This window comes from Lissotriton helveticus, chromosome 12 (genome assembly GCF_964261635.1).
Source record: "Lissotriton helveticus chromosome 12, aLisHel1.1, whole genome shotgun sequence".
Lineage (NCBI taxonomy): Eukaryota > Metazoa > Chordata > Amphibia > Caudata > Salamandridae > Lissotriton > Lissotriton helveticus.
Window position 1 is genome coordinate 642,581,882 of NC_136073.1, and position 16,228 is coordinate 642,598,109.

Genomic DNA, 16,228 nt, shown 5'->3' on the forward strand with positions numbered 1-16,228 from the left:
GACGGGTCCTGCATCGACCAATAACCTAGTTTGGGTTATTTATACATAAACAATGTTCATTACTAGATCACATAGGAAGTACATGATTTTTTGCATGATTTCGAATGTGGAATATTTGCATTAATCTCATCTAAACCTGGTGACTTGCAGTCTTTGATATCTGTTTGAATATGAATTTTCTCTTACAGATTGGTAGGGTCTTGGAATTCCAAGACTAACCTACAACCGGGTAAAACTGTGAGTTTAACACCATCTGCATATACATTCCCAAGGTTAGGGTACGCCTTAGGGAGCGTATACCGCCTGGGAAGTTCAGATTTCTTTTCGGTCCTGATGAAAGCTTGGCTAAAGTAGCATTTTCAAAGCAGAAACATGTTGACCTTTTAACCCAGATAGGACATATTTGACTCAAATTGATGGCCAATAATGTCCAATTCACTAGTTTTTTAATAACGGTGGTCTGACTCTTTATTAAAATTCACTTTGGAGGACAGTCCGCCATTTTTTAACTTCACTTCCTAACACTTTCACTTCACGTCTTGTTGAAACCTGCTCCGCTGTAACACAGGTGTGGTAGCATACCAGGGAGACATTCGGTCTCCCTGGTAAAACCCTATGATGAAGCATGTCATCAACTATGTTGATGAGTGAGGGTTTTATTTACAAACATTGAATGCTCTCTATTTAGTCAGACATTCTCCTCTGTCCTTCCTTTGCGCAACTTAGTCTCTCATGAAACAGCGTGCTGTTTGTTGGAGAATATTTGTCCAGGTATTACTACCTTGGTTATTGTAACTTCTCCTTTTTCTTTCATTTTTCTTGTCACTCCTTTGTTGTTCTTTAGTGTGTTGATTGGGGAATAGGAGTGTCCTCTATCCCTACCTCTCTTGTTGTTGTTGATACTGTACACTTATATTCACCATCATCTGGGTTTACATGCAATTAAGACCTTCTTAAGTAGGAGGCCAGCAGAATACTACGATCATACACAGATGATCCTGAAAATGACAGAAATGGTTTTGAAAAATAATGTTTTTTTTTTTATGGTAACTGGTACAAGCAACGCCTTGGTACTGCCATGGGCTCCAGATTCGCTCCATCTTTTGCCAACCTATTTATGGGTTGGTTTGAGGCGAAGTGGATCTAGGGCCACAGGGGGTGCAAATGGATTGAGTATATCCATTACTGGGGTAGTTTCATAGACGACTGTTTGTTGATTTGGACTGGATCTGTTGATGAATTGAAAGTTTTTTTTTACTATTTGAATGATAATGAATTGAATTTACGTTTTACCACACACTATGACCAAGACCACATCACTTTCTTAAACATTGAATTATTTGTTGATGACAACAGACTATGTAGTGGGATGTATAGGAAGGCCACTAGTTGTAATGCATTACTACATGGGAGCAGTTGTCATCCGAACAGCCAAATCAATGCGATACCATACGGCGAAATGGTACACGACAGGAAAAATTGCACAAACGAGCAGGACTTTAAAACTAACCTGGCAGATATGTCACGTAGATTTATGGCAAGGGGTTATGAGAAGAGTGTGATCAATAAGGCGGTGGTAAGAACACGTGGTCTCAAGCGTGCGAGGACTCTAGAGATTAGGAAATCGGGTATCAAGAGTAGAGGGGAAGGTGCTGTATGCATAATCACACATTACAGTTCTGACAGTAATAAACTGTACTCGATTCTCAGGAAAATTGGCATTTGCTCAGAACAGATAATGATCTATTGCCCTTTATTACTGAGAAGCCTAGTTTGACGTTCAGAAGAGGTGTGACATTGGCAAATCTAGTAAGCCCAAGCTACCCAAACAAACCCGAAAAATTAACGTGGTTGATGAATAGACTGAAGGGCTTCTACAAGTGTGGGAGATGTAGTTCATGCAGATGGGCTAGGAATAAAGTGACCACTTTCAACTACAATGATACAGGGAATCATACAATTAACATGTTTATCAATTGTGATATGACTCATGTGGTATATGTAATAGTATGTTCCTGTAAAATGATTTATGTGGGAAGCACGATCAGAAGACTCAGGGACAGGATGCTGGAACACTTCATTTGTTGCCCTTTGATGTTTTCGCTCTGTTTTCGAATGGAATCCAATATTTTCAGCCCCGTTGGATGAGTCATTTCTCCGACTCTTGCTGGGTTGAGCTTTCCTGATAGCACGAGGAAAACGTTCTTAATCTTTGCAGTCAATGGGCTTTGCAACCTCGTTGGTTGAGTCTGGACGGCTTTTGCGAGGTTGCCAGAAGCTCGTTGACTTAAGTTGTTTGTTGCCCTTGATTCAGAGGGGGCTTGCTGACCTTAACAACTGGGCGGCCGCGCAGTTGTATGTTTGATAACTTTCCCTACAGTATCTCTGAAACATAGTTCCTTGGCATGTATGGTGGAAATACAGCAAGGACATTGTAGAAACTTCTATGAATAACAAGTTGGTGTTCCCATGGACTGGGAAAATAAGGAAGTACAGTTCATCACTGATTATGAATTAAGATTCACTGCCATGAATTGCTGGTTGCAAATGTATGCTTGATTCTGCCTATTTAGTATTTGTTCATGGACCAAGCATAATGGCGTTTCTATTTGCTTATTATCTTTCATAGTAGGGGCAAGTTGAGCTCCTCGGAAGTTAGCTCCTATTCCTTCTTCCAAGCCACTAAGCGTCTCTAGATCTAGTAGAGGCAGTGGCTTAGGCGATTATAAACCCTGGAATAAAGTACAGGTATTTTACTTTACAGGTATTACGGAAGGAAATTCAATACAAATTATTCTTATGTTGTTTGTCATACTAGAGTTCACAGCAAGGAGTATTTACCGTTGTGTGCTTCTCTTTACAGATCTCCTTCCCTGCTGTTCCCTCCCTCCCTTTCCTTCCCTCACCTGATCACTCAAAAGAGTCTGTGGCTACAATCAGACCTTAGAGCTATCAGGAGGTGGACCCCATATAGCATCGTACATCTCCGAGGATTCCTGGACCTGACAGTCCTCGACTTGTCTTGGAGCAAGCTGTAAATACATAAATATAATCCACCTGTCATCTCTAACACCTCATTCCTCGTTTCTCATTCCTCGTTTCTTATCCCTAATTCTCATCTGTACTTCTCACCCATCACCTCCTCCCTCGCTTCTCATCCCAAATTCATAATCCCTCATCCATCAACCATCACACCACATTCCTCACTTCTCATCCCGACTTCTAAACGATCGTCCATCATCCTTCCTTCATCACCACCCAACGCTCATCTATCATACTTTACACCTCTTTTTCATTCCTAATTTATTACCCTTCTTTCTTATCCCTCGTGTATTATTCATCATCTGTGACTCTTATTCCAAACACGAAATTCTTCACTCGTAATCTTCTTTTTTCATTCGTCTTCCCTCATCTTTATTCATCACCCTCACCTTGCTCCTCATACTTCATACATCATCCTGATTCCTAAATAATAATCCCTCATCCTTGTTCCTCATGTGTCACCCTTTATATCTCAACCTTATTTCTCGCCCTTATTGCACTTGCCTATTCATCATTACTTACTTTTAGTACTTGTTTATCATGATCCATCTTCCTTCACTCTTATTCCTCACCCCAACCTTTATTCTTATACACCATCCCTCTTTCTTAACCTCATCCCTCATATATCACAACAGGCTTTCAGTGTTCTGAAACATTTCTTCACTCTGATTACGTGGCAACAGCCAATCAGATTTTAGGAAGTAAATGTAAATGTAAATGTAAATGTAAATGTCATGGTACTTATAGAGCGCACTGTCACCAGACGGTCACCTTGCGGTGTCGCCTATTCGGTTTCCTGGCGCTGATACTCATACCGCTGTGGAACCCCTCCTGGCTTTCCCTGTGAAGTGTCTACTCCTGGGCACCCCCAGGGTGAAGCCAGGCATCCTTAGCGCTGTTGGGGCTAAGCAAGCTATTACCCAGAGTTGCATCATGGGGCCGTGATTAGAATAGGCACCGAGGCGAGAATTAACAGGTCCGAGGAAATTGAGCATGAGACCCTGGCGAGGCGGGAATCGAACCCTGGTTCCTGACCAGAACTCTGCATCAGGGTGTGCCGCTTTAACCATTGAGCCACACTCCTGCATTGTGTTAGTATATCTGCTAAAAGACAGCCTTCTCATAAACATGCTGGCTGAGGAAAGGAAATGCAATAGTGTGTGTATGGCTAAGGGCTCCAATGAAGTACAACATTTAATTTTAGTTAGATACGTGTTTTCTGTTTCCTCCGGCCTATCGACGAAGCTCTAATCGATTTGGGGATGGACAGAGGCCTGAATGAACCCTTTCCAGACAAGGCAATACAAGGTTATCCTAAGCTTGATCTATTTACACTTGTATCTAGAGCACATCAAGCGTTTTCCGTCTGATGCTGCCATTAACAGTGAAAAGTGTTTTCTTTAATATCTTTTGAAATTACAGTTTTAAGGCATTCGCCAGTTTAACAGTTCTGCAAAGGACTTCACAGCACAGAGATCCCCGCACCAAAATCTACATATCCAGTAACTACCAAACTTTTTAGCCTGGTTCGAACTCCTGAGAATTAACAGGGTATGCAATGATTATTTCACTCAGTAATTCCCAGGTGCAATATTTGCCTAACTTATCATTCTTACCCCCCATGAAAAGAAGGGTTTGTGCAAGGTTCAGAAAACATTGTGCCGCGTTTAATGAGGACCTGACCCTGCACAGTCTTCTTTTGCATAAAACACGTTGCATACTTATGCCCCATTGTAGCTTTTGCCTGAATGTTCTGCACATTTAACACAGTTTTGCATCTAAGAAAAAACTTAACCTGCTAGTGCTAAGTTACAAATGTGGTAATACAAGAATTGTAAATCACCTAGACCACATTACAGCATAGGAAATCTGCTCCCTTTAGAACAAAAAAAACGAGAGTGTACATTAAATACCCAGAAATACTCAATTTAACATTGGGCCATATATGCAAAAATCCAGAATTGTGCTTTCCTAATGGCAATTCTTACCAAATCGCAATTAAAAATCACAATTCCTTATGTAAGAAAATGCACATCTTTTAAACAGCGATTCCTAGTGGGCCACAAATTGACCTACCTCATCAATATTACTCCGGTAGGTCGCAATTTGCAACCTTTTAGGACTTGCAGCCATCACAGACTTGTGGCCTGCTGGGGTCAGCAGACCACCATGTCTGTGATTGCTTTTAAATATAACAATATTTTTCTTTCCTTTTCAAAGCAGCCTGTTTACTTAAAGTAAAATGGGATGTGTTTAAAAAAAAGAAAATTACATTTTCACTTTCATTTTTTAAGAGTAGGCAGTGTTCTGTGGTACACTACCTGGTCTTAAAAAATATTTGTTTAATTATTCACAAAGCCATAGGGGTCCCATTAAGGACCTCATCCCATTTGCGAATGGTTAACCGCTTCAGCGCGGCGCAAATTCCTGCGCTGTGCTGAACGTTCCATTGGGCTTATGGAACAATGACGGAACGGTTCCGTCATGAGCACAGGCCAACCGACGCTCATGACGGAACCGTTCCGTCATGAGCATGGAAGGGGTTAACATCTCCTCTGAGGTATCTATAAAATATGAAGGTTTGGCAACCGCAATTTGGTTGTAGCATATTCATACATACCACTGTGCCTCTGTGTTTGGACAGGACTCCCAAAACACGTCCCTTCCAAATACGAATCGCTAAACACAAATTGCGATTCGGTACATGTTACTGAATTGCAATGTGTGCTTTGTACATATGGAAAAGCCTGATGCTGCAAATCGTGTTGTTTCTGACCGCAAAAATACTTTGTAATATGGCCCATTGTTTCTGCAAATTATTTCTATGCAAAGGCAAACTCACAGTTATTCTGTGTGGTAACCCAGCTAAATATTACAGTATTTAATGTAAATTTAAATTAAACATTCAAATGAAGGCATTACTGCCTATGGCTGCTTTTATATGTTGAGAGGTAAAATAATAAGATAGTGAAAGGAGATAGAGACCTGCAGTACCAAACAAAATCAATATTGCTGACACAAAACAGTTTAAGTAATACAACCCACAGATGACAAGAAACACCCAGGTAAATAGCGAGAGCAATGATCCGATTCGCTAAGGAAATATAGCAAAATCTGTGCTGGTGTTTAAGAATTTGGGGCCAGACGTACTTAGAGGAGGCTTTGCGATTACCAAATAGCGATTTTTTTCGTGATTCGCTATTTGGTAATCGCAAACACCCATGTACAAATGTGTGTTTCACACTTATTGAGATTCCCAATAGGTCACAAATAGACCTACCTCATTAATATTCCTGTGGTAGGTCTCGGTGTGTGACCCAAGGATGGTGGCCTGCCGGGGTCAGCAAGCCACCATGTCTGTGATTGCTTTTCAACTAAGCAATGTGTTTTTTTTTAATGCATGTCATGTTCCTTAAAGGAAAACGTGGCGCGTTTAATAAATTACTACAATTAACATTTTTATGTTCATTTTTTAAGAGGTGGTAATGGTCCCTGGGACCACTGCCTGCTCTGGAAAAATGTTTTTACAAACATTCACAAAGGCGAAAGGGTGCCTTGGACACCCTTTCTCATTTGCGACTGGGTTACCACCTACTTGAAGTAGGTGGTAAAATGCGAATATTTTTTGACCACATTTCAGTTGTAAAACATTAAGACACACCAAAGTGATTCAGAATTAGGAAGGACGCCCTTAACTTGCCTCTCAGTAACACTGAATGGCAAACTCAATTTGCGATTTGGTAATAGGTTACTGAATCGCAAAATAGTGCTTGTACATAAAAAAGGCTTTGTTGCCATCACAAAATGCCCGATTCTAAAAAACCGGACATTTGTGACCTCAAAAAAGCTTTGTACGTCTGGCTCCAAGTGAACAAACGACGGAATCTCATGAAAAATCTCAAAATATAAAGATGTTCTTTTACGAAAGAATGACAAAATACTTCTCCGTGATATTTAATAAGAAACTTAATTAAATTACATTGTGGTTGCTGAATCACTTTGCAGGCTTCTTAGAACAGACCAGATGCTTCTCAACAAGTCGTGTTAAACAACAATACCGTGACTGAAGAGGTCAAATCACAGTTCAGCTGCATTAAAGTTTCATGAATAACGCCAATATGGACATAAGGGAGTTAACCTTCTCTCTGATGCCAATGTTTACTTTAAATATAACATGAGCGAAATAAATGTACTCCCTGAGCAAATCATGCTCCTGGCTGATATGCTGGTATTTATTTCTATTGAACTTGCAATCAGTTCCTTGTTAGACTATCTCTCTGTCAAAGCGTTGCTCTTCCTGGTTTTTAATGCAATTGAGGTCTTCTGGGGAGCTGTAATTATGTTGCAGGGCAGGAAGCTTAGCCAGGTCTGAAATCTGCAGACTCCATGGAAAGCAAAAAAAAAAGCTCTCACTGCAAATGGCAGTATCAGATGAAAATCTTAGCTCCATTATAAAATCGAAAACAGATACGGTTAAGGATAAACACATATTGCCCTTTCTCCAGGTTTTGATTTATGATTTAAACCGTGTAGGGATCTCTAGTGGAAAAAAATTGCACTTTACCTACAGACAATGAATTGTTGTACTGCATTGAATTCTCGGGGCACTACACACACACACACATTTTCACCCTCTTGCATTCCCTCTCCTCTGTCCAATACCAGCATCTTCAATACAGAAACCTATCTTTTATAAGCTAGACTGATAGAATGCATCCCACTGTCTTAAATTCTGATTGGCTGTTGCTAACCAATTAGTGTAAAATAGTGTTTCAGACTACTGAATGTGTGTTGTGATGACTGAGAGATGAGGAATAAGATTGATTGATGAAGAAAGAGGCATACAGAATAACAAGCATTTGCAATGCAATAGGTCTTGCATTAGGAAAGTGTGAGCTATTGGTATTGTAAATGACAATTTTTTTTAATATGTGTTGCCTTTCAAAATATATAAATTAATAGCATTGTTATTCACAAAGCCAATAGCTTAAACTTTCCTAATGCAAGTCCTATTGGCTATGGCAATGCTTATTGGTAGCAAGCAAGGACAGTGCTGTTGTGGTGCTGAGCTGAGTGATGATGTGGTTGGGCTGAGTGATGTGGTGGTGTATTAGAGTGATGCCGCGGTGTCCCAGAGTGATGTGGTGGTGTCCCAGAATGATGTGGTGGTGCCCCTGAGTGATGTGGTGGTGTCCCTGAGTGATGTGGTGGTGTTCCTGAGCGATGTGGTGGTGCACCTGAGTGATGTGTTGGTGTTCCTGAGTGATGTGGTGGTGTTCCTGAGTGATGTGGTGGTGTCCCCGAGTGATGTGGTGGTGTCCCCAAGTGATGTGGTGGTGTCCCTGAGTGATTTGGTGGTGTCCCTGAGTGATGTGGGGGTGCCCCTGAGTGGTGCCCCTGAGTGATGTGGTGGTGCCCCTGAGTGATGTGGTGGTGTCCCTGAGTGATGTGGTGGTGCCCCTGAGTGGTGCCCCTGAGTGATGTGGTGGTGTCCCTGAGTGATGTGGTGGTGTCCACGAGTGATGTTGTGGTGTTCCTGAGTGATGTGGTGGTGTCCCTGAGTGATGTGGTGGTGCCCCAGAGTGATGTGGTGGTGCCAACGAGTGATGTGGTGGTGTCCCCGAGTGATGTGGTGGTGTACCTGAGTGATGTGGTGGTGCCCCCGAGTGATGTGGTGGTGCCCCCGAGTGATGTGGTGGTGTCCCCGAGTGATGTGGTGGTGTCCCTGAGTGATGTGGTGGTGTCCCTGGGTGATGTGGTAGTGTCCCTGAGTGATGTGGTGGTGTCCCTGAGTAATGTGGTGGTGTTCCTGAGTGATGTGGTGGTGTCCCTGGGTGATGTGGTTGTGTCCCCGAGTGATGTGTTGGTGCCCCCGAGTGATGTAATGGTGTCCCCGAGTGATGTGGTGGTGCCCCCGAGTGATGTGTTGGTGTCCCCGAGTGATGTGGTGGTGTCCCTGAGTGATGTGGTGGGTCCCTGAGTGATGTGGTGGTGCCCCTGAGTGATGCCCCTGAGTGATGTGGTGGTGTCCCTGAGTGATGTGGCGGTGCCCCTGAGTGATGTGGTAGTGTCTCCGAGTGATGTGGTGGTGTCCCTGAGTAATGTGGTGGTGTTCCTGAGTAATGTGGTGGTGTTCCTGAGTGATGTGGTGGTGTCCCTGAGGGATGTGGTGGTGTCCCTAAGTGATGTGGTGGTGTTCCTGAGTGATGTGGTGGTGTCCCTAGGTGATGTGGTGGTGTCCCTGAGTGATGTGGTGGTGCCCCTAAGTGATGCCCCTGAATGATGTGGTGTCGTCCCTGAGTGATGTGGTGGTGTTCCTGAGTGATGTGGTGGTGTTCCCGAGTGATGTGGTGGTGTCCCTGAGTGATGTGGTGGTGTCCCCGAGTGATGTGGTGGTGTCCCTGAGTGATGTGGTGGTGTCCCTGAGTGATGTGGTGGTGTTCCTGAGTGATGTGGTGGTGTCCCTGAGTGATGTGCTGGTGTCCCTGAGTGATGTGGTGGTGCCCCTGAGTGATGTGCTAGTGCCCCTGAGTGATGTGGTGGTGTCCCTGAGTGATGTGGTGGTGTCCCTGAGTGATGTGGTGGTGTCCCTGAGTGGTGTGGTTGTGTCCCTGAGTGATGTGGTGGTGTTCCTGAGTGATGTGGTGGTGTCCCTGAGTGACGTGGTGGTGTCCCTGAGTGATGTGCTGGTGTCCCTGAGTGATGTGGTGGTGCCCCTGAGTGGTGACCCTGAGTGGTGCCCCTGAGTGATGTGATGGTGCCCCTAAGAGATGTGGTGGTGTCTCTGAGTGATATGGTAGTGTCCCTGAGTGATGTGTTGGTGTCCCTGAGTGATGTGGTGGTGTTCCTGAGTGATGTGTGATGTGCTGGTGCCCCTGAGTGATGTGGTGGTGTCCCTGAGTGATGTGGTGGTGTTTCTGAGTGATTTGGTGGTGTCCCTGGGTGATGTGGGGGTGTCCCCTAGTGATGTGGTGGTGCCCCTGAGTGATGTGGTTGTGTTCCTAAGTGATGTGGTTGTGTTCCTAAGTGATGTGGTGGTGTTCCCGAGTGATGTGGGGGTGTCCCTGAGTGATGTGGTGGTGTCCCTGAGTGATGTGGTGGTGTTCTTGGGTGATGTGGTGGTGCCCCTGAGTGATGTGGTGGTGTCCCTGAGTGATGTGGTGGTGCCCCTGAGTGATCTGGTGGTGTCTGTGAGTGATGTGGTGGTTTCCCTGAGTGGTGTGGTGGTGCCCCTGAGTGATGTGGTGGTGTCTGTGAGTGATGTGGTGGTGTCCCTGAGTGATGTGGTGGTGTTCCTGAGTGATGTGGTGGTGTCCCTGAGTGATGTGGTGGTGTCCCTGAGTCATGTGGTGGTGCCAGTGAGTGGTGCCCCTGAGTGATGTGGTGGTGCCCCTGAGTGATGTGGTGATGTCCCTGAGTGGTGTGGTTGTGCCCCTGAGTGATGTGGTGGTGTCCCTGAGTCATGTGGTGCAACAGCACAGAGACTGAAGCTAAGAACACGCAGGGTTGAGTGCTACAAAGCGCGTTCAGTTTCAAAGCACAGAATGATGGAGCCGGGAAAAAGCAAGGGAAAACAGGAAAACACAGGGAGAGTGTATAATGATAGAGGTAGCGAGGGCTGGGGCTTGGACAGCAATCATGTACGGGGTCGAGAAGGCACTGATTTGGAGAACACGGAAAACACCCAGGGCCAAGGAAGGAAGATGCAAGCACACAAGCAAAACAAGCTCTCGGCATTGCTGTGGCGGGGGACGGAGGAGCGGGAGCGCATTCCTTTGAAGTCTGATGCGGGGAGGGGCGGGGGAGCGGCAGCCTTTGAAGTCTGATGGGGGAGCGGCAGCCTTTGAAGTCTGATGCGAGGCACAGACAAATGGTGGTGTGTGACGTGCCTAGTTTGTGCACGCGCATAGATCACATGAACTGTGTCTAATCCGCCGTTTTGGTAGACTGTTCTTTTCCCCTTACTATAATCTCGCCGGATCAATGCGCAAGCGCATTGGCTCAGGCGAGACCTAAAAATGAGGGATGAGAAATAAAAATGAGGGACAAAGAATAAGAAGTAGGGATGCAGGATGAGGAATACGCACAAGGGGTGAGGAACAAAGAATAGAAGAGAGGTTTCAGGGCTGCTGAATGAGGGATTTCAATGAGGGCTGAGGGGTGGTGAATTAATTAGAATGAGGGATGAAGAATATGAGGTATGGGGGTGTTGGGTGAAGAATCAGAATGGAATAGGAATAGGAAGAATGGGGCTGAGAAATATGAATGAGTGATTAAGAATAAGCGTGATACATGATCAATACGGAATGGGAATAAAAGATCATGAATAATAACTGAGGAGTAAGAAGGAGACTGTAGACTGAAGGTTTGATGTATGAGAAGAAGGCATGAGGAGTGACTGATGAGAGATGAGAAGTGATAAATGAGATGTGCGAGTGATGAATAGAGATGATTATTAGAAGTAGGAATGCAAAGTGAGGAACAAAGAGTGATGGGTGATGGACGAGAAGTATGAATGAGGAGTGATTGATAAGAGATGAGAAGTCAAAATTGAGGTATGAGAGTGATGGAAGACAGAGGAATATTAGAAGTAGGAATGCAAAATGAGGAATGAGGAGTAACGGTTGATGGACGAAAAGTAGGGATGAGGAGTGATTAATGAGAGATGAAAAGTGAGAAATGAGTTATGACAGTGATGGAAGATGGATGGTTATTAGACGTGGGAAAGGAAAGTGAGGAATGAAGAGTGATGGGTGCTGGACGAGAAGTAGGGGTGAGGAGTGATTGATGACAGATGAGAAGATAGAAATGAGGTACAAGAGTAATGGAAGAGAGTCATTATGATGGATAAGGGGTGATGGACGAGAAGAAGGGATGAGGTTGTTATAATAAGTGTAGAAAATGTAAAAAAAAGCCCATACATGTAAATGCAATCATCAGCTGAAAGTCACATGCAGATGTACGTATTAACCCCTTCGACGCTCATGACGAGCTGGGCTCGTCATGAGGTAGCCTCCTCGCACGCTCATGACGAGCCCAGCTCGTCATGTAAAGTGCGCTTTCGCAAAATCCAGCGTACGGGGGGGAATCATGCCGCACGCATGCGGTTAAAGGAGAAATATAGGCCTAAGCTATCTCCCATAGTGGAATAGAAGAGCAATACAAAAAGGAGTCAGGTTCCGGGGGGAGAGAAGTAGATGCGAGCTTCAGTAGAGTAGACAAATATAAATAGACATACCAGGCGTAGAAAGTTACAGTCCTACTTTGTGAGAACAAGCCTTTCAGGAAATATGCAGATAAGGTAGAGCGAAGGCACAGACTAGGTGGGAGATTAGGCCTTGCATAGCTGTAGTCATGTAGAGAGAAGAGCATTGCTAGATTTCAAAGAGATTTGTCAAGGACAACCGGTAGTACAAGCAGTAGTGCAGATTCAAAGCTAGCTCACACATGCACATTAATCGCATTCCTTAGACATGTGTTTTGCTGTTTTTATAGAAAGTACTACTTTTAAGGAATGCAGTATGCGGTATGAGAGTGATGGAAGAGGGATGGTTATTAGAAGTAGGAATGCAAAGTGAGGAATGAGGAGTGATGGTTGATGGATGAAAAGTAGGGTATACACCCGTTACAACGGATCTTTTACTCTGCACTACCATTACAACGCGACCATTACTCCGCATACCATTACAACGCATTGCGCTGGGGGGCGCTCTAGGATAGGGAATAAGTATAATTTACTATCCAACACCTTCCCTAGGGTCCACGGGGACTGGAGTTAGAATAGTAAATTATACTTACCACTATCCAGCGCCCCAAGGCGCTATGCGTTGTAACGGTATGCGGAGTAAAAGTCGCGTTGTAATGGTCTGCGGAGTAATAGTATGCGTTATAACGTCATACATCCAAAAGTAGGGATGAGGAGTGATTGATGAGAAGTGAGAAAAAAGAAACAAGAGTAATGGAAGAGGGTTGAAATGTAGGGATTCAAAATTAGAAATGATGACAGTGGATATGGAATGATGGGCGAGAAGAAGGGATGATGAGGCGGGATGGGTGAGAGATGAGAAGTGAGAAACAAGGTATGAGAGTGATCTTGACTATTTCCCTGTGGAAACTTCCAGATCTTGGATGTGCCAGGCCGATTGGCATATTGTATTTGGATTGCTCCTTGCTTATTCCTTCTTGCTTGTTGTTTGCTCTTTTTTTCCTGATGGGTCATGCTCGCACCATATAAGATTTCTCAAATAAATAAATAAATAAATAAATGGACTGGGGATGGTTATTAGGAATGAGGAGTAATGGTTGATGGACGATAAGTAGGGGATGGGGAGTGAGTGATGAGGAGTGATGTTTGAGGGATAAGAAGTAGAAGTGAGGACTAAGGGGTGAGTGATAGGGGTAATGGCTAAGAGGTAGGAATGTAAATGTAAATGTATTTCGATTTATATAGCGCACGAATCACCCAGGGGTCTCAAGGGGGTTGCTTAGGGAACCCGTCCTGGTATTCCCCTGTGAGAAACCCCAGCAGGGTGTCCACAAGGTGAAAGCCAGGCATCCCGCCACGAGGGGCCGTAGTGGAGATTGAGCAAGCTATTGCCCAGAGTCGACCCCAGCAGGGTGTCCACAAGGTGAAAGCCAGGCATCCCGCCACGAGGGGCCGTAGTGGAGATTGAGCAAGCTATTGCCCAGAGTCGCAGAGTGTGACCCCGTGAGTTGAGTAGGCACCAGAGCGAGAATTGTCGAGTCCGTGGAATTTTGAGCACGAGACCCGCCGAGGCAGGGAATCGAACCCTGGTCCACGGTCGATCTCAGCTTCCGGGTCTGCCGCCTCTAACCACTGAGCCACGCTTCTCCACTAGGAGAAGAAGTGAGGGATGGGGTGAGAAAGGAGAAACGGATATGCGCTGTGTGATTGCTGTACACTAGGCAGGAATGTGTCATGGCTGCACGGACAGTGTGCCTGGTCCCTGGTTGGGAAGCAATGATCATGGTGTATCAGAAAAAGTGAAAGTACTACAGCTTATGTTCCTTCATTATTAGCCGTAAAGACCCTCAAATCCATCTTGAATGAAGTCTGGCCCGATGCGGCCTTCCCTTATGCACGGCTTCATAATAGTACTTCTCTCATTCAGAAATGTGCCTCGTCTATAACTGTGGCCCCCGCCCTCCCACTCCGCGCGGACTAGCAGTGCAGCAGTCATGCCAATGTTGTGTTCTCAGTTGCCCCGGCAACAGCAGTGATGGGAGGCCCAGGCCGTGATCTCACTGCGGGATCAGGAGGGGGCGAATGTGTGACTGGGATGCTGAAGTGAAGTGCAGGGCTCGGGACAGCGGGCGGCTGCACCCCGACATTCCCCTGCTGTCGTGCGTGTTGTGGAGATGGCTTCGGCTCTGTTGTGGTGTTGTGTTTAGTTGGTTGGGCTGGTGATGCGTCAGCGCCGTACAGAGTTGCTTCTGGTGCGCAGGTGGCGCCGACATTGGTGGGGGCCAACGGAGCGGCTGACAAGGGGACTGCTGCCAAGTTATTTCTTTATATAGCGCTGTTACCAGCTAGTGGGGTAACTGTTTAGGGTGGCATAGAAGGGTGCGTATACACGCAAAAGTCTGTTAATGACACGTTACTGAAGCTCTACGAATTGGAGCTTTCGGGTTTTGAAAGGCGTATAAACTGAAGGCCGCGATTACTGCTTTTTTACACTCCTATTATGAGTTTACACCTCTTGGAATGGGTGAAAACTGTGCGGATATTGATTGGATTAGCCTGTGCTGCTCTGCGTGTTATTCTCTTTACAGAAGGGTTTTACTTAGACATTTACCACCTGCTCAAGCTCCTCACAGTCTTTGTAACGCAAGTGCCACCCGGTCTGTAACTAAAGGTCTCACGCATTCTGTGCCCAAAGCACTCTTCACTGTCTAGCGCCTACGCTCACAGTGCATATGCCCCACATAGCTCCTCGCAGGCTGCGCGACCCGTCACGCAGTCTGTGTGCCCGAAACCAGCCCCTTCGTCTGCGTGCTTTAACTAGAAGTGCAGTCCGTGTCTACAACTCCTCGAAGTGTATATTCTCACGAGCCGGGCCATAAGCCCAAGCGGCGCACACCAAGATGCAGCCTGTTACCGATCCTATGTCGATGAAATGCGGAGCGTTGAGTTGAGCTGCGGGGGGCAAAGGGCTGGTGCTCGCGCCTCTGTGCAAATGGATGTTATTAATATCCCCGGCTCGCCTCTCCTCGGAAACCATGACTGTGAATTATCCACAGACCGGAACGTGGACGCCCAGAACGTTATTTACATTTTAACATTCGCAGTTCTTTCCATTACATCTATTTCCAACCCAACTTGTGTCTGTCCTGAAAATCACCCTTGAATAATAGTGTAAGTACAGGTCCCACTCGCACCTCAAGCAACACACGTCCCGTGACTGGTGCACGCCAGGAGACGGATCTCACGCCCGGACAGTCTCCCGCAGAACACAAACATGGGCATTTCAAAGTCCACAACCGAATGGTTGGCAAGCTCTTTCTGAGCCCAGAGGGACAGCGCTTTCACCACAGCAACGTGTTCTGTTGTATAGATTTTACTTCCAATCTTTTGATTGCAGATGTACAAAAACATGTATTCATTTGCTGAGATTTAAAACTAAAATCGGAAGTTTAATCTCGGACGTCTGCAGCCGATGCGTTTATCTCATGAATCAAGTGCCGTAAAAGATCAACCCAGGTTGGGTCACGCCGCACGCCGTGTATTAGCGCCTACCTCTGCTTCCCTCCTCGGCGCGGCGCTGAGCGGCGGATGCCTGGACGGCGCTTACCTCTCTTTCGCTGTGCGAGTCTCGCTCTCAGCAGCCAAGCCCTGCTCCCGCCTAGTCTCCAGAATGAACGGCTGCTATAAACGCTGCGGGGCTATTATCTTCTGTTTATGCCTGTATCCATAGAGACATCCTGTTAAACATCTAGGGAGTGCAACATCAGCGCTCTAGCGTAGCGGGAGTAGCCAAGGTCATTGACCAAGCCCAAATCTTGTAGCCTCCTCGCCAGAGACCTTTGGGACGCGCCCTGTTATTGCTTCCCGATCAAGTAATGCTGCGCCTCGACAAGGGGCTGCGAGAAGCTTCTCTCTGCCCTCCTCCATTCTGTAACCCTTCCCTGCCTGCAGCCGATGCCGCCAATGCACACGGAGTAATGG

General features: G+C 45.7%; 1 protein-coding gene across 1 annotated transcript in view; it reads right to left on the reverse strand.

The window, feature by feature from the left end:
• TPPP3 (tubulin polymerization promoting protein family member 3) overlaps positions 1–15,991 on the reverse strand; it is a 169,959-nt gene extending 153,968 nt beyond the window's left edge. Inside the window, exon 1 of the mRNA XM_078670529.1 lies at positions 15,855–15,991. The gene's annotated coding sequence lies outside the window, so the exon portion shown is untranslated. The remainder of the gene's footprint in view (positions 1–15,854) is intronic.
• Between the last annotated feature and the right edge of the window lie 237 nt (positions 15,992–16,228).